At 42.3% G+C, this 18,797-nt stretch overlaps 1 protein-coding gene across 3 annotated transcripts in view; it reads right to left on the bottom strand.

Moving 5' to 3' along the window:
- Positions 1 to 18,797, bottom strand: part of ZNF469 (zinc finger protein 469) — a 277,120-nt gene that overhangs the window by 226,753 nt on the left and 31,570 nt on the right. For all 3 annotated transcript variants that reach the window (XM_077931613.1, XM_028739953.2, XM_028739951.2), the window contains exon 2: positions 11,602 to 11,692. The gene's annotated coding sequence lies outside the window, so the exon portion shown is untranslated. The remainder of the gene's footprint in view (positions 1 to 11,601; positions 11,693 to 18,797) is intronic.

Below are 18,797 nucleotides of genomic sequence, written 5' to 3' on the forward strand. Positions count from 1 at the left end.
ATTAATAAAGCACCCATGTCTGGTTCCAATTGCACAGATGTTAGAAATGTATACAGTCTGGAATTAAACTCTTGTTAAACTCTAAACTGTGTTTACAAACCACCGTTTGGATGCGTTCAGCTTGCCGTCTCGAACCCCCAACCCCTGAGCTTACGTAATTTGCAGCTCATTTTCCAAGCTGAAATCCAACAGGCCTCAAATAAGTCTTTGAGCAAGAGAAAGGGAGGTTGTGAGCGTCTAATGCAATTTACTAGTAAGTAAGCCCTCACATGAATGGAAATAAAATTCAATTTAGTCTAATTTGCAAAAAGACAGGAGTGTTTTTTTCCAGCAGTTAAAAAGTTTTGGTAACCAGCAACACCCTCTAAATATCCAGCATGTGCTCATTTGTTAAAAAGATTTTTATCTGAGTTGAAGGATCCTGTCTTGATGATTACATTTATCTAAATAACAGCAAATCTGGTGTTACTCAATGTTGTCCAAAAAGAGGTAGAAAATACACAATATCAGCCTAATGTCTAAACTGTGTTTTAATTGTCTTTTTAAAAGTGTTTTAGATTTTTAAAATATATTCACATTATTCATTTGAAGGAATATTTTAATAAAATAATGTAGCCATTGTACAAACAGAAAAGAAGACAAACCTAACAAGGAAACTCAAGACTGATGTGGGGGATTCCACTCATTTCACTATTTTCTAGCTTCATATTAAGTATTTGACTTTTTAAACAAACGATGGGGGAGAATGCAAACTGACCCACACTTGAAATGAACTGGCCTAATTCACATCTTTTGGACTAATACTATGTATTTTGTTTGTTTGATTAAAATGTTAATGCTGTTTAACTGTCAATAAAACCTCTAAGCAATTTACAAATAATATTAAATTGTCGATTTAAAAAATAAACATTGAAAATAAGTTTATAAAAAAGAAAAAATCTGCAAGTATATTCAATATAAGTTAATATATGTCTGTGTTATATGGCTGGATAGGCTTGCCTAAATACATACATTTTTTAGTATGTGTTGGAAAGACAACAGCGAACGTACTTGTCTAATGTCAGTAGGCAGGGAGTTCCAAAGTGTAGGAGATGCCACACTAAGAGATCCTTATAAGTGTGAAATGAACATGATGGGTCAGTTGTAATAATGCCACAGATCAAAGCAGTCAAGTGGGCATATATGGGATAAATGCAATCCTTCAAGAAAACTGATTCCAAGCTGTTAAGGGATTTATTTACTAACACATTGAACTTGGCCCGGTAACAAATCAGCAGCTGATGCAGATCTCTGAAAAGGGGTAATATATGCTGACAGAATCTCACACCTGTCAGCAACTATTCTGCAGCATTCTGTGCTAACTGCAGCTTCTGGATCAGAATGTAATTACCCCATAGATTTTGCACTTCTCGGAATTTTGCAATACAGTTCTTGGCTCAGGAAACGTACTCAGAATGTGCTATTTTAGAAATGTATACACTGAGATAAAATGCATATCTAGATATGCATGCTTAAATAAGGATGGGGGGTTAAAACATGCAAATTAATGCAAAAATGGAGTGGAATTGACATAAACATCCAGGAAAGTGGCACACAGTGCAGAAATACCCCACTGTGAAATGCTGATGCCAAGTCTACCCAAAGAAACCTCAACACCAAAAACCATCAGGATCAATCTCAGCTTGAGCAACAGTCAGCTCAAATTGTATTGCACTGATTAATAATAATCATTTTTCTCTTTTCTCTTCTTTCTGTTCAGGGAAATAATGCCCGAACACTTTATTGGCTGCATGTTTACTTGAGCTTGGTTTTTTAAGCATCCCTGAAACACAATGGCCAATCTACTAAAGCCTCTGAAAACCCCATTCCAAAAACTAAAGGGCTTGTCCATCTCCCCTTCCGGAACAGCCAAAGTTGGCCCTCCTTCTCCCCAAACAAGGATATTCTCACCAACCCTTTCCAATTCTCCATCCTTGAATTATTATTCTCAATTCTGATTGCAAAGGAGGGAGCCCACCCAGCTCACAAGTGAGTCATCTGTACATTGCACCGAGGTGTAACCAAGAGCATAGCTGAGACCCGGTGGTCTCTGAGTTCTTCTGGCCCAAAACACATAGAACTAGGAGGACGTTCATATCAAGACCAGCCAAAGTCCACTATGATATTACCAATTCATGCGCACATCAGCATTCCTTAAAGAATAAAAAAAGCACACCAAGTCTGCATTTCTGAGGGTCCTGAAAAGTTCAGCAGTTCTGTACATTTGTGTGTCACTAGTCATAAATCAGAATGGTATAGCATGCCTCTGCAGGGCTTTGGGGAAGAGTGGGTGGCCTTGGGGAGCAGTCTCTCGAAAAGGCCCTTTGCTTCTGCTTTGCTAACCAGCGGCCAATACGATAACATCTCAAAAGTTGTCCTTGCCGCAATAGGCATTGTTGGAGCCTCTTGAACAAAGTCATATTTTCAAAACATAAGAACAATTTTGACATTGGACTTTGTCCCTCCATCACTGCTTTCCTTTGCCCAAACCCTGGCACTGCAAATTTCCGAAAAATAATTCTTTGTTGTCATTTGTGATGCCTTCCATTAGATCTTTCCAAAATGTACTAGTAGTATCTCTCTCTCTCTCAAATAGTTTTTATACTCTTTTCACTGGAAAACCTCCAGGTTGGCTTTTCTGATTGATTTAAAAGGAAAGGAAAGAAAGAAAGACCAAAGAAATGGTTGGGACCGCGATTGCATTGCAGAGGGTTGGACAGTATGACTCTTTGGGTCCCTTCTGACTCTATGGTTCTGCTGATTCCAACAGTATTCCTGCTGAGGGGGTTCCAAACTTTTCAGTTTGCAATATACCCTGCAGAGTGCAGTGCTGGTGAGACTCCTCTCACAGCCACTCACAGTCTTAATCTGCTATACATATATGCAAACTGGTGTTATGGACCTGTCACCCTGCCCACTGCGTGCTTTGAGTACCTAGCAAAACCCCTGGGCAGATGCGCACCAGGAAGTCCCAAGAAAAAATCTGTACTCACTGCCTTGAGGCACATATTTGAGAGAAGAGGCAGCTAAGGAGTAAACCCTAGAATCATAGAATTGTACAGTTGGAAGGGAACCCAAGGGTCAACTAGTCCAACCCCCAGCAATGTAGGAATCCTGCCCACAGCAGTCCCTGGGTGGGCTTGAACAACCAACCTTCTGTTTAACAGCCAGATTTACTGTGCCACTGGAGAGTACCTAAGATGGTTGGATGGTGCCTTGCACGCCTCCTTCTGTCAACTCCTGCAGCGAAGCTGGTGCCAAATGTATTGCTCTGCTTTCCTTTGGACCATGTCAGTGTAAAGTGTGCATTAAAATGGATTACATTAGGGAAAATAACATACAAAATTACATTGTATTTGGGATTGTACTGCTTTGCAAAAATGTGAGTATTAGGAGAAATTTGTACTAAAATGTTGACAGTTTTTCAAGAGGGTTTTTTTTATAAAAAAAAAAAGAGTTCACAAATTCCTGCTGAAATGTAGAGAACTGAATTTAAGACTGTAAAAACGAGAAGCAAAGAAACCGAAATGGACTGATTCCCTCCTGCCACAAAGTAAGTTAGGTTTGCTGGTCAAGGAGACCCAAGTCCCATCTCTGAGGCTCCACTGGCAGACCCAGCCTACTCCCAGGAGTGTCCACTTCCTTGGAACAAGAACCAAATGTGCAAATTACTGTGCCCACTCTGCTCTTCACAAAGAGAACAAAAGGGTCATGTTAGGGGTTGAGATGTCTTAGCTTGCACCTCGCTGTGCATCTTAGAGGTCTGCATCTGATGTAATGACTGTGTGTAACCTGCATCTTCATCTACACCTTAACTGTGTGCTGACTTTGGAGTAAAGCCTCCAGGAATCTCAGGCTGAAAACTGTGTCTGGGAGTGAGAGCCAGGACACTTTTTAATGCACCCACCCACCAAGATCTGGGTCTGAGAGGACAAGGCTGTGGTGCCTTTGACAAGTCGCTATTATTATTATTATTACTATTATTACTACTACTACTACTACTACTACTACTACTACTACTATTACTATTACTATTAGCATTAGCATTTATTCATATGGTGTCTCTGATGTACATAGAATTAAAGTGAGGAATTCAACCCAAAGGATGGGCAATCTAAAACTACAAATATAAGCAATACAATAAAAAATACTAGCTCTATAGCAGGACCCCTAAGACCGAGAGATAGGAAGGAGACTGTGTAGAGCTCGCCAGGTGGGCAGAAGGTGGGATTTTGGCAGGTGAGACTGGGCTTGTGAGTAGAAAAAAACAAAACCCAATTTTCTATGCAACAATTAAACGAAGAGGAGACCCATTTTCCTCCAAAGTGTTTATCTTAATCAGCAGAGTAGAAGAAAAATACTAGATTGCACAAAACATCACCATTCGTACTTACACCAGAGGGCAGTGTACTTTAGCTCAGTAGGAGAGAGTTGGAGAGAGAAAGTGCTTCAGTTACCCATAATCCAAATAGCCCACTCCTCTCCTGTGCTTGGCTAGCCCCAAGTCATTAGACGTGATCCAGAGCAAAACAGCCAACAGCTCCCACAGTCTCGTGTCTTAGATGATTATCCTCCACTTCAAACAGCCAGCCTCCCCAAAGGCATTTCCATCTGAAAAGCCAAATCGCCCTTATCTCACCACTTTTATCAGTTTTTCTCAGTGTTTAATCATTAGTCTCTGTGTAACAAACTTGACACTCAGCAATTACAGGCATTGCAGGTTCTTTGCTAGTGAATGCTGAAAATCCAGAATTCAGAGGCAAAAGGATGCATCCAGGACACTGAAAATGTCGCTTTGGGGTGGGTGTCTTTTTTATTATTATTAAAGAAAAGTTCCAAGATTTGACTATACTTTGGAAAAGGAGCCAAATGCTTCAGGGATTATTTGAACCTTAACCAAAGTGCCTTGGGTCAGATTCAAGGCTGACGCAGAAGTGCTACATGAATGGCAGGAGAAAGGGAAAGACTGAGAAAAACAGGTGTCTCCCCCGAGCAGTGTCAGATTTGTCCTCAGCTGACATTTTGCGGCTGTGCAAAAATTAAGAGCATATAACATATAAAAATATTTTAATGGATGTGTAACTTTCCCCTCTCTCCCTCCCAAGGAACCCCATATCTTGTACTGACATCCAGCCCTCCAAATAAATTATGTGAATATCCGCCTGGTATATAAAATCAGATTAAATCTGCTCAGTTTACATGCTTACATTATGTGATATTTTGTGGGTTTGGAATAGTTTGTTTTGTTTTATTACAAAAGCAACATGACGCAGGAGGCCAAGGAAAGGGAAAGGACAGCCAGTGAGGATATGATCTTTTCCAATAGATAAAAATAAGGACAGCCTTGTCACATCCCAGCTCCTGAACCACCAGACACACACACACACACACACACACACACACACACACACACACACACCCTAATTGCACATTGCTGAAGATTAGGAACAGGAAGCTTGACAGAATGTCATGGGTCCATCTAGCTCAGCACTGTCTACGCTGACTGGCAGTAACTCTCCAGGGTTTCAGACAGGGTTGATCTGCAGCCCTAGCTGAAGATAACCTGGGACTTTGCATGCAGAGCTGACACTCTTCCACTGGGCTACAGCCCTTCCCCAGGATCTGCTCTGCTTTCTGTATAGAGCATTCATTTACTCTTCAGTTTCTTCTTTTAGACCCATTTTAAAAGGGGAGACTATCAAGCCCAGTGGTTGAGCATGTGTTTTTCATGCAGAAGGTTCAGGTCCTGGTGTCTCTAAGAGACATAGTATACATTTATATAATTTGCTAGTATCTAACCCCAGTTTGACTGCATAGATTTCAGAAGCAAAGAATTCCAAAATACATTGAAAACAGTGTAGAGAGAACATAGGATTTTTTGAGGCATGGTGAATTAACGGGGCCTTTTTCCATTTCCCCAGCTCAGGAAGGCAGAGCTCTAAATTAACTGTTGCTATAAAAGGGACTCGCTGTTCAAAACACAGGCAGCTGGACAAGGAAAAGAACCTAAGATTGAGGAGGAAAAGACACCTGCCAAGCAAGAGGAGCTGAAGGAAGCGAAGGCCGAGACATTACATAAGAGAGAAGAGAGACTGAGACCTGCTAAGAAGAAACCTATACTGACCAAGGTGAAAACAGGACTATTTGGGACATATAGACTTATGAAACAGCGTTGGAATACTGGTTACAAGCAAGCAGGCCCAGCTGAAAGAACCACGGCCAGTATTGAGAAAATAATTCTTCGATCCTGGGAGCTAAGTATGAGAGACTTTCAAAGAAATCGGCTGAAAGGAACTGTGAGAGATTTGCGTGCCTCGGATGTGAGATCACCAGGCTAAAAAGATGGACTAAATGTACTTTGATTAAGGATTGAAACCGGGGGAGAAGGGTGGGATTTAACAGTCCGAAGGGGGCTTGGAATTTTCTTTTTTTTTTATTTTCTATAGAATAAAGATCAGTATTTTAAGAATGGGGAATCCGTGGGAGGGAAATAGTGGCAATTTTAGGAAAGGTATCTCTTTTTTAGATCTATGCTTATATCTTTGTTTGTTCTTTCATTTCTATATAGAGGGTTAAGGTATATACGCTAATAAAATGTTAAAGTACAATAATGAACTAAAGTATAACTTCATAACTAAAATGAATTTAATTAAATTAGGGTTAAGTAATTTTAATAAAATAAGGTACAGGATGTTTAGGGGAAAAACTTGCTAGAATAAATAAATTGGAGTTGGAAAACAATAGGAGGAGATGTGGGGAAGTTGTGAAAAGAAGTTACTGAAAATAAGCGTGAAGAGGTGAATCTCTTTTTCTTTTTCTTTTTCTCTGTGTGTTGTATGTTTTGATGTTTTTGAGTTTTGATTTTTTGTCTTTTTTTTACTTTATGTAACCTTTTTGGAAAATTAATAAAGATTATTTTAAAAAAATAAAATAAATTAACTGTTGCTATAGCAGTGAAGGTAATCAGACTCAGTGATGATATATGGGCTGGAGACTTCGCCCTTTCCTGGATCCTGCCTATTTTGCCATCTCATCTATACCCTGTTAGGGTAGCACTGGGCAGCACACTTCAGGGGGCACCACAACAACGCTGCTGAATGGAGCACGAGAGGTGGGGGGGTGCCATATTTTAGCGTCACACAGGGTGCTGCTGAAATTTTAGAGCTGAAAGTCGGCCACTGCCTGTAGCCCTCCTGGGGGTGATGGGGAGGAACAACCACCAGTCAGGAACTCATCCAGACAACTGGTGTGGAGATCTCTGATCCTGAGGCAGGAATGCCTGCATCTGCTGGCTTCTCAGGGTCACTGGAAGTGTGTAGATCACCTAGGGTCTTCTGCTGTTCCTTCTCCAAGGAGACCCCATGTCCCAAATCTGAGCCAGGCTGAATCCTGACGGTTGTTGTTTTTCAGTGGCACAGGCCCATCCTTGTGGAACTGCTTCCCACTTGGATGCACATTTGGCTCTCTTATTATATGAGTTTCAAGGGGCCTTAAACATCTTTTTGTTCTGATCTGCTTTTAATTGATGATGCCGGGCTGGAGTTCTCAAAACTCTTGTTGGTTTTTTCCATTGTTATACCGAGAGTCATTCTCTGGCCTAGACTGCAATATCTATGCTGCTGTTTGAATATATACACATATGTGGGTTTTATATATATCACTGTATGATCCCATTCTGAGCTGCTGCTTTTTAGCCCTGAAAGCCAGCAGAAAACTTCAGACTAAATCCCTAAGAGCAGAGCTTCGTCTCATCTTAAATGCCCCCCACCCTGTGTCCCACTGCATCGTTGGCAGAGATCGATCCAGGATAATTAGCCTGAACCAATTTTCAGCTCCATAAAACTTTGCATGTCAATAAGGACATACCATGGACGTCCGCTGTCCTTAAGCGGCCTGTGAATGTCATGTTCCCTTCCAAGATTACAAATAAGAAGTTCAGCACTGCATTCCACATCCACCGGAAGATTCATATCTCCCTGGCCGCCGCTTTAAAGTGATTACCACAGAGTTGTTATTCCACCATGTGTATATATCATAAGGATGTCTCAAACATCTGTTTACATTTAATGGCTGGGGCCGGGGGAGGGGGGAAGAGGCCCACAGAATTATATATTTTATATTATTCTCTTTCTTCCAAGACCAAACGCAGGAACAGATGGATATAAATGATTTCCAACCAATGATGGAAGTACAGGGTGATATTAATTGGCGGCTGAGATGCCATTTCCACACCACACGTGGCCAAGTGCCCAGGACACTTTTACGTGGCCAAATCCAACCCCAGATTGGGCTTTGTGGTTGGTACCCACAAACTGACACGCAATTTGCCGACAAACAAATTGTGCGACTTTATAAACTGGGTGCTTGAACAAGGGAGGATTGTGTCCCAAACTTCTTGCCTTTGCTTGCATGATCACTAGCCATGGTTCTGAAACCTAGCCACTGGTCTCTGGACTACCACCTTCGGTATTTTTGGGTGTCCTTTGGCTTCAGGTCAACTCCAACTCACAGCTTTGCCTTCCACCTGGGCTCTCACCTCATCAGAGCAACAGAATCTGATATGGATCAGAACCTTTGGCTGCTCAGTCTTCTCCCCCCCCTCTCTCTCTTACTGTGTGTGTGTGTGTGTGTGTGTGTGTGTGTGTGTGTGTGTGTTGTGTATGGCTCCTTGCTACTATATTTTCCTGCTGATGTTGCTTGGTGCATTTGTTTTGTTTTTTTCTTAATTATTACTTAAATGCTGGAAAAGTTTCAAGAGGTTTTTAAAAAATAATAATAATCACGATTTTCCGTGGAAATGTGGAGAACTGAATTTAAGATTGGGACAATGAGAAACTGAGAGACACTCAAACTGACAGATTTTCCCTCCCGCCCTTGGAACCCTTTCTAAAAGTCTTGTCTCTTGGGCATCTGTTGATCCAGTGCCAGGCAACTGTTCCACAGGTGCAGATCCTCCTCTAACTATTTATTAAATGTCTATCCTGTCTTCCCTTGAGTGCATGTGCAGGCAGGCAGCTACGGGTGTCTATGGACTGAGGCACTGATCCAACACTGGTATTATTGGAAGTGGAGCTGAACATGGCACCTCTGGTTCATGTGCATGAGCGCGATGAAACAGAAGATTGACAGATTCTAAAGATTTCAGCTAAGTCAACAAGATTTTCATTTTTAACCATCTAATCTCACTGATCCATGGATCAGTGCAGGCCTTTTTAATCTATATACTCTGAGTGGGGGTCAAATGCCAGTTGTCTCTCTGGCACCCTAACCTCGCCATGCACATTAATTCCACCTTTCACAATTATTTCTGCCACTGAAAGCTTCCGGAGCGAGCTGGATAATAAACACAAACAACGATGAAACAAACAGTGAGTACTATTTGGAAACAATTCAACCACTGTCTTGGTGCCAATATGAGGCCTTTGTGTTGCTTTGGTTTCACCCAAGGATGGGAGACTGTGACAAACATGTCGTGTGCTGGCTCTCTCTCCCCCTCTCCAGGGAAGTGGCTTCACTCAAGACACTTTTAAAATGTTGGCTCCTTTCTCAAAGAATAATTTTGCCTCTCCAAGTTGTAAATAACATCCAGGGCCATAAACAGCCAGCCAGGGACATGGCGCATCTCACATAAGCAAAGGGAACATTTGAGCCTCCATCGGTGGCATAGCCAAAACCTCTCCCTTCTCCCAGGAGTGTTGCGGTCACTTGTGAATGTGATGCAGCTGTGGGCCATTAATGCAAGCAGGGATGGACCAGAGGCTGGGATTCCAAGGGCTGAGAAAGCATCGCAAGCATGTCAGAAATCCAGGATCTCTTAGAGGGGGAAGGGGAGGCTTTTTCTTCTTACACATGTTCAGTGTGTGAGGATAGAGAGCAGCTGGGAAATGAATGGAGCTCTGAGAAGTCACGAGTCCGTCCTCAAGGGGGAAGCCATGAAACATTACAGGCTTGTAGTGAAAAATGATGGTATGCCTGCAACAGATGTTTCTCTCTCTCTTTCTCTCTTTCTCTCTCTCTCTCAGTAGGGCACACTGCAATGAATTTATAAGTTGCTGCCACACTGATCTTCCTTCAAAACCGCATCCAGCAGCTTCCTATCCCATCAAGCCATAGATCAGATTCCAAGCCATTCAGAAAATGGTGCAGAAGCTCGTGTGATCTGCTCCAGCTAGCATAACTTGTTGCATGTGAACAATTTTTCATTGCATGTGTGGATCCAGCAAAAATCATTCAGGCTTATGGAAAATGCATCCCTCTCTCATGATATACTAGAAGTGGTGGACATGCAATGAAGCTGAATGTTGGAAAGTTTGGGATAGATAAAAGGAAGTACTTCATGCAGAGCATCGTTAAACTATGAAACTGGATCCCATAGGAGGCAGTGATGGCCACCAACTCTGATGGCTTTAAAAGAGGATTAGATAAATTCCTGGATGGCATTGCTTTCAATAGCTACTAGCTACCACAGCTATGTTCCCTGCCCTCTACTATTGGAAGCATCAATGCTTCTGAATATCAGTTGCTGAAAACCGCAGGAGAGGAGAGCACTCTTGTGTTCAGGTCCTGTTTGCAGGTTTCCTATAGGCACCTGGCTGGCCACTGTGAGAAGAGGATGCTGGACTAGATGGGCCATTGGTTTTTATGCTTTTATAGGATGGTCCTGCTAATGCTTCCTCTAGATGTCATCTTTGGGGTTCCCTCCAAACCTGAAATTGTATATCTGTAAGATGGGATTTCTGTAAAGTAATAGAAACTGCTAAAGTAGGTCAAAGCAGTCACTTTGTTATGTTAATGGACCTAGCCAAGTTTGCTAAATGTTGGCTTTGTTATTTTAAGCTTGGGCAAAAGTGTTGAGTAGGAACTAAATAGCTGGAGAGATTTCTAGAAGGTAAGTTGCAGAGGAGAAGTCCTCTCCTCTCCTCCGGCTGCAAAAGTCAGTGACTGTAAGAAAAAAGTGGAACTGACCACACAGTTTTGTCAGTGGGGGCTAGAAAGCACAATGAGGGCTGGATTTTGTTCTCTGTGAGAACCCAAAGCTATGCCTAATTGACTGGGGGGAAGCCAAGATCTGCTGGGGAGTGTTAATACTATGAACCTTCTCTCTTACATTCTGCCTGTATATAATAGCAAATAAAACCACACATCACAAAGACAAGCTTCTAGCAACCTTCCTTCCAACAAAAGCAAAGCCAAGGTATGCACCAACCCCCCTTTGTTCCCTAACTGCTGAGAGAATGAGGTGCATGTAACATTTGCATGCAATCCTGTGGAAATAATGTTTTCCCTTCAGCTTAATAACAGCATCACTGAGAACTCTCCTTCCACTTAGGTACAGCGGCATTCAGACACCAAGATTAGATCAACTCAGAAAAACTAAAAGCCAGGTTGTTTTATACAATTCTTTTAAAACGAACAAGATTTTACTCATCAGAGGGCAAGAGCAAAAGCAGAAAATTGAAAGCTTTTAGAGGTTTCATCTCGGTATACATAATTATGTGAGAGTAAGGTAGAGTATATTCCCTTCCGTATAGCACAGGCAAGAGAGAGAAAAATGTGGCTTACTTTTCCTCATAATGAGGGCATGCCTAGTTCAGGATTCTTGAAGAAGTGCTTTTGTTGAGGAGGAATCATCCCTGCTGCTTCCAGAACCAACCTTGAATAGAAAAAATAAAACAAAATACATGTATAGAGGGACTTCTGTGTGAATACAATTTTTAAAAAGCATTAAACATGAGGGAGGGAATCTCTGAATATTTATCCAATATTTATCTTCAAAATGAATGTTACACACTCCCCCTCCAAAATCAGAAAATTATACCCACCACTGAGCTGTAAGATGGAATTTATTGCTCGAACTGGTTTTTGGAATCTATAATTTCAGAAAAATATAACTCATGTATTATATTTCTGAAAATTTTGAGTACGAAGAAGAATGCATTAGATGATTTTCTGAAATGCTTATTATTATGCTGTGACTGTATTATTATAAAGTGATGATAAACCCACACACCAAAGCTAAGAAAGGATAAAGAGGTTTCCCCATTATAAAGAAACCATCACAGCTCAAAATGTACTGGGACCAAACTGCACCTCTCAGTTGCAGAACTTCTCCCCTCATTTGTTGAAATCTCTTAGCTTTGTACTTATAGTACAATCTGCTGCCCTACAAACAAAACCCAGAAGCAGTTTCTAGTATCTAGTATCTATTCCAGTAATACAATAAACATACATACTAAGACATATAATATCACAGGAACATAATCCTGGGGGGGGGACTCAAAATCAACAATGAACAGTTCATTTAACCCACATAAACGTTTAAGTAAGCATGCAGCTTACCAACAGACCAAGTCAAAGTATCCATTAAACAACTCCCTTCTGAAGGCTTCAAGGGCCGGAGGGTAGAGCAGCACAGGTGAAGCTAACCACACCTTGATGGCAAAATTGCTCAGGCTTTTAAAGTGTATAACCTGATGTGCATTTTATGTTTTTCCTGTGAGCTTTATACAGTATATTTAAATTTCCTGGTCACTTCTTATATTGGGATTTCAGGGAAGGGCACAATAAGAAGCATATATTAAACACAATTAATATTTTTAAAGGAAAAATGCTGTTTTATTAATTTGTTTGTCTTATTTAATAAAAATGTATACAGTTTGATTAACAGCAGCAGCAACAACAACAACAACAACAACAACAACAACAACAACAACACCTCAAAGAGGGTTACAAGTGTAGGTGCAGATAACGCCAAGGTTGCATGTTTGATCCCCATATGGGACAGCTGCATATTCCTGCCTTGCAGAGGTTTGGACTAGATGATCCGCAGGGTCACTTCCAGCTCTATGATTCTATATATTTGTTCTAAACTGCTTTGAAATTTTTTGGGATTATCTGGAAGTGTTTGGTTTTTTGTCCCCCCAAGAGAAAAAGAGACATAAAATAATGAAGAGCAGGCAGTCTTCAGCAGGTTCATTTGAAACAACTGAGCAACAGAACAATCTGCCATGCAAAAGTGGATAATTAAACATCGACATCTGATTCCAAGTGGTTTGACCCTGCTCTTTTGCTATTTGTATCTAGATTTATTCTTTTTATTTTAAATGATTCATTTCTTTCTGTTCCCAAGTATTTTTTTCCAGAGGCTCTGAGATTGCAATCATGGTGCTATTAGCTAATGAATCCCAAACCCAAATAATGAACAACTCAGGGTGTGGGTCCACTTACAAACAATGGGGAAAACTCCACTGCTACAATACCAAATGCTTGAAATTAAGAAATGAGTAAAACCTAACTTGAACTTCAGCCCACCCCCCCACCCCGACCGCAATCTTGGCACTGCACCAAAGCAGGGACCCTCCCTTTCCATTGATTTTGCTCTGGTATAAATAGCTCATCAGCAAAGAAAAGTGAGTTTAAAGTATCAAATGTTCAAATTGTGCTCATCAACAAAGAGGATGCTCTCTTCCCTCTTGAAAGGAGGGAAGGCTGAGCTTGGACTGAATGAAGAGCCTAATGATACCTTAGCTGGTTCCTCCATCAGGGTTGGCTATTCACCAATCCTGCTTCATCAGCAACAAAGGAACTCTGATCACAAAAAGGCCAGGATTCAATCACATGTACTGAATCCCATCTGGTTTTCATCTTATTTTTTCCTTTTATTGCACAGACTCCATTAGAGTGAGTCTTTCCGATAATCAACATGGCAGCCATCTCCTTTTGAGAACAAAACGTTAAATAGGCCGAGCATTAGCTCCACAATATAATCATTTTACCTGCTTCCTATGCCGATTCAGCTTTCACTCAACACTTACTGGATTTGAGAATATCAAGCTAATGTCACAGAATAATTTGTTTGCAGAGTACAATTGCATAGGGCAAGAAGCACTGAATGCCTGCTCATTGTTTGCTCTGAGCGAGTGTGGGGCAGGGTGAGGGCCAGAAAGGCTGCCTGTGGCTATCCAAAACGTTTCCTTGTATACAAAGTGCAATAAAAAGAATAATTGAATATGTCTACATGTATATTCTAGCTTTCCTCCAAAGAGCTCAAGGACACAGCTCAAGGTGGTGCACATAGTTCCCATCCCCACAACAAACCTGTGAGGTGGATAAGAGGCAGTGACTGACCCCAGTGAGCTTCATGGCTGTGGGGATTAAACCCTGGTCCCCCAGGTCCTAGTCCAACACTCGAACCACTACACCACACTAGGTCTTTGACTAATGGCTCTATTTATGATGTTTTTATCTTAGCTATCCTACTGTCTCCAAAGCATAAAACAAATGCATCAAAATAAAACCGCATATCAAAATGATCATTGATAGGTAGCATAAAAATGTCATGGCTGCCAGCACAAAATGGCTGCCTCAGGCAGCTGAAGAGGGGGGGAAAGAGGTGCCAGTGAGTGAGGACTGTCACAATCAAAGCCACATTTCCTGAGGCTGGAAAGCTTTTACAGCAAAAGTGGTGACTCTTGGTTGAGAATATCTTTATCTATGTACAGTGAGAGTGAGAGAATCCACATTCACACCACACATTTTAAGCACTGTGGAACCATTTTAAATAGCCATGGCTTCCCCCTGTAGTTGGTTAAGGGGGTCAAGCACTGTTAGGATACAGCTGCAATACGTTCAGATTTTCCCAGACATTACCAGGATTCCGAAGGCAGAATTGACGTCGGGGGGGGGGTGGATTTCCAAAAGGTGGCGCTTTGTCCTGGATCTTAGGCAAGTCAGTCATGTTTTTTGGCCTAACAACTTGGGGTTGTCTAAAAAAAGCTCATCAATTTCGGGGTGTCCTGGTTTTTACTTTTTGAAATACGGCAACCCTATGTTAAGAGGCCCTTATTCCCCTCACAGAGTGGCAATTCTCAGAGGGCTTTAACAATGAATAGTAGTAACAGTGTAAAAGGTGTATTGAAATATTTAATAATTGCAATTAAAAATGAGAATGACATACCCTTCAACATTTTGTGAGGGAAATTCAGGGCACCCCCCCCCCAACCATCCCGCAACTCCGTTGCTCTCCCCCTCCCTGGCCCTCCTGCTCTCCCCCCCTTCCCCCTCCTTCCCCCTGCTGTCTTTGGCTTCCTGCTCACGAGGCGATGTGTCTCCAGACGATGTGAGCCTAAGTGGCCCTGGGAAGGCCGTGCCAGGCCTGGCAGCCACCAAGGCAACACAAGGCCTAGAGCAGCCCCCAGAAGTCCATGCCAGGTCTAGCCTAGCAGCCGCCGGATATAAAACAACACTATCTTTTCCCTGCACCAACTGCACTTCCAATGGCAGGAGGGGATCATGGGAAGATCCCAGAGGTAGACCACAATGATTAGTACAGGAGGAGATCAGCTGATCCCAGGCCACTTAAGGATTATTAAAGGTGCGCCCTCTGGCTGCTGCCTGGTTTGGTGGCCTTCTCAGTGCTGACTCCCCATTTGTGAAATGCACCCACTGGTTGGGTGTGTCTGTCTTGCTCGTTATTGACTTTCAGGAGACATTTAAAAGCATTTGATAGCTGAAAGACACTGGACATTAGCAACCAGGAGGGAATGGGATTGCCTTTAAATCTTTTTAAATGCTCTAAACTGTTTTGAGATGGTTTTCAAATGTTTTGAATATACGATTAAAAAAAACACCTTTAATTGTACTATTTTAACCTTTTGATGTTTACTGCTCTGGGCTCCACTGGGAGGAAGGGTGGGAGAGAAATTTAGGAACGAAATAAGGTAAAGGTAAAGGTACCCCCGCCCGTACGGGCCAGTCTTGCCAGACTCTATAGGCCGGGAGCCAGCGCTGTCCGCAGACACTTCCGGGTCACGTGGCCAGCGTGACATCACTGCTCTGGCGAGCCAGAGCCGCACACGGAACGCCATTTACCTTTCCGCTAGTAAGCGGTCCCTATTTATCTACTTGCACCCGGGAGTGCTTTCGAACTGCTAGGTTGACAGGCGCTGGGACAGAGCAACGGGAGCGCACCCCGCCGCGGGGATTCGAACCGCCGACCTTTCGATCGGCAAGTCCTAGGCGCTGAGGCTTTAACCCACAGCGCCACCCGCGTCCCTTAGGAACGAAAAAAATAAACTCAAAACTTTGGAATTAGTCTGCCACAAACTGGAAGCTAATGCAGATGATATGGATACCAGTGCTATTTATTCCAAAGAGGAGAGGAAGACCACAACTCACTGGATGGAGCACCTGCTTTGCAGGCAGAACGTCCCTGTCATTTCCAGTTCAAAAAGGTTCGAAGTTCAGTAGAGTTATAGAGAATCACTGCCAGTCAGAGAGGGCAACGCTAGTCTAAATTGATCAATGACTTGGTTGGGGAAGGCTGTAGCTCAGTGGTAGAACATCTGCTCTGCATGCAAAAGGTCCCAAGTTCCAACCCTAGTATCTCTAGGTGGAGCTGGAAAACCTCCCTAGCCTGAAGTCCTGAATACCTGCTGCCAGTCAGTGTAGACAACACTGAGCTAAGTGAGCCAATGGTCTGACTTGGTATAAGGCATCGTCCTAAATTCTTATCTGCCATCTCCAGCTAACATCCTGGCAGCCACATTCTGGGCCAACAGATGCTCTCAAAATGTATTTGAAGGCAGAGAGTCTCATGCGGGCAATTCATGGGTGAAGGGCTGTGAGTCACATCTTTGCAACCCAATGGTGAGTGAAGAAACTGAAAGAGCAGTTCATAAAAGAATGCTGCAATAATAGCTGATTAATTTTAAGGGGGCTGTTGTCCTTTTTGAGAAGAGTAAGAAGAAAAACCATTACTCAGAAGGACACCAGAAGGGGGACCAAAGGAGTGCACTGTTAACATGTGGCAGCCATAAACGGTAAGAGCATTACCAAATCTACCTGCCAGGATCAGGAAGTGATAAAGAGAGCTCCCTTGGAGAGGAGAGAAAATATTTGCAGACACCTTTAGTGTCGTTCGGATAAGAAGACCCTCCTGGAAGAGGACAGTGGAAAAACAGTAGATCTTTCACTCACAAAACAAAAATAGAGGGTTTACCCCTCACTGTAGGCAAAGCACAAGAACTGGCTACCCGTGGAGACTTCACAGCTGCAAGGCTGACATTTGAACAGGGTTTTAAAGGAAAGCGTAAGAGCAGAGCATTTAAGCAAAACCTTGAGGTTAAACCATTTAGATGCAGTTGTTCAGATTTCAACAGCAGCTTGTGTGAGGAGCATTTCATAGGAACACTGGAAGCTGCTTCAAGCTGAGACATTTTATTGCTCTATACTGCATAGGCTCAGTATCGTCTACACTGACTGGCAGTGGCTGTCTGGGGTTTCAGGCGAGAGGAAGGTGTCTTTCCCAGTCCTGTCTGAAGATGCTGAAGACTGAACCTGTAATCTTTTGTATGCAAAAAGGATGCTCTAACATTCAGCTATATCTCCCCCCTCCAAAAACACACCACTATTGAGGTTCCAGAGGGAGTGAACAAGTAGAGAGGGATATACAGAACTGCACTTTTCGATTGAGCAGTAGACAATAGATAATGCAGTGAAAAGTTGAAAGAGCTGGTCACAAAACTCTCTGAATTTTAAAACGGATATTTTGCATCCAGGCACCTGTCCAGACACGTCTCCCTGGCTGGATAAGGTCTGTAGTCACCCTGTTCAAAGGCCATCTGGATTCCCCAAAAGAGGCTTGTGAAATTAAATTGGACACATCTGTAGACACACACAAAATTAAGCCACGTGCTGGTGAGAGGCAACCTTTGACATCATTTGTCACTTTGCATTTCTTTCTACTTATTGGTTTGTACTGAGGGGTTCCCTCCTCCTCCTCCCCACACAGTAAGTTACTGTAAGTACCTTTTAACTGCAGAACAAAGCCTTCCTGCCAAAACAGCCCCCTGGAAAAAGGCACTTTCCTGGGATATTTTTCGCTTTCCAAGAACTGAATAATGTCAGAAACAAGAAGCTATAAACTTTCATCTAGCCTCTCCCTCAACTGTGCTTCTCAGAAAAAAAATGTGGAGGGGGGGGGAGTTAAGTCAAATGGGAAAATCTTTTACAAAAACTACTGGTAGCCATAACATTTGCCACGTGAGATGGGGGGGAGGGATTGGTGATGTGATTGGCTGGAATCACCCAGGTGAAGATTCATTCTCAATCACCTTTGCCATCAGGAATGTCTTCACTTAGCCAAATCTGATGAGCTACATCACAGCATGACATTCTCACGTTCGGTAAGTGATCTCTGATTGGCTAGGAATGCTCTAGGAAGGAGAAAGAAAGTTCAATAGACACACACATACCCCAAATTGTTCAAGAACAGAAGAAGAAAGGTGGAAATAAAGCAACAGCAAAAAGGTATTAAAGAGGTTTATAGCTCTGCCAAAGCTATAGTGTCGAGACAAAACTGCCCAATTAAACTGATTATCAGTTGCAGCCTTAAAATGCTGAAGTCGACAACCCTTTTCCGGTGTTACATCTCTTAAAAGGAGCATCTCCTATATGTGACAGGCTCATCAAAAAGTGTTGGGTGTTTTGGACTGTGGTCTTTGCAAAAATTACTAAAATGACTGGACAGCAACTATTGTAATCTCCAGATTAAGCGTTTTTCAGAGCAACAACAGGGTTTGCCATTTCAAACCTCTACTTGGTTACATTCTTGCAGCTGCCTAGCTAGTTTGTTGCTCAATATTGGAAGGACCTAAATGGCACTAAAATAGCTAATTGGTATAAGATGACTTGATGAGTTGCTTTGATGGAGGAATTAACAAATAACCTACGTTTGGCTAAAGGAACAAAATATGAAG

This window comes from Podarcis muralis, chromosome 7 (assembly GCF_964188315.1).
Source record: "Podarcis muralis chromosome 7, rPodMur119.hap1.1, whole genome shotgun sequence".
Classification (NCBI taxonomy): Eukaryota; Metazoa; Chordata; class Lepidosauria; order Squamata; family Lacertidae; genus Podarcis; species Podarcis muralis.